This window comes from Odontomachus brunneus, unplaced genomic scaffold, assembly GCF_010583005.1.
Source record: "Odontomachus brunneus isolate Ranch 3 - 2012 unplaced genomic scaffold, Obru_v1 Obru_scaffold_250, whole genome shotgun sequence".
Taxonomy (NCBI): domain Eukaryota; kingdom Metazoa; phylum Arthropoda; class Insecta; order Hymenoptera; family Formicidae; genus Odontomachus; species Odontomachus brunneus.
In genome coordinates, this window is record NW_022639700.1 from 172,072 (window position 1) to 172,464 (window position 393).

At 32.3% G+C, this 393-nt stretch overlaps 1 protein-coding gene across 1 annotated transcript in view; it reads right to left on the reverse strand.

Moving 5' to 3' along the window:
• LOC116852706 overlaps window positions 1–393 on the reverse strand; it is a 9,813-nt gene that overhangs the window by 2,714 nt on the left and 6,706 nt on the right. The gene's annotated exons all lie outside the window — the stretch shown is intronic.

Consider the following 393-nt stretch of genomic DNA (forward strand, 5'->3'; position numbering starts at 1 on the left):
GGGGGGGGGGGGGGCTGAGAGGGCTGCAGCCCCCCGAAATTAATTTTCTGGGTGACGTTAAGTGTGAGAAAAATTTTTTTGAATGACCTTTTTTTGCTCGTCAAAAATAAAAAGTACAGCCCCCTCGAACTTTTTTCTGGCTACGCCACTGATTATAAATAATGATAAATATTAAAAAGCTTACTGATTTACTAAAGACGTTAATTTTCCAACTAACATATTTACATACGAAAGTAGTTTGTCCGATATCATTTTACTATTATAAAGACGCGCGTGTTATAATATCTTAAAATATCACTTTGAAAGTAACGCAACGAGAATTTAAAAATATAACTATGTCTTTTGTTAAGAATTTAAATATAAAATATAAAATCTTTCATTCCTCTCGTAAAA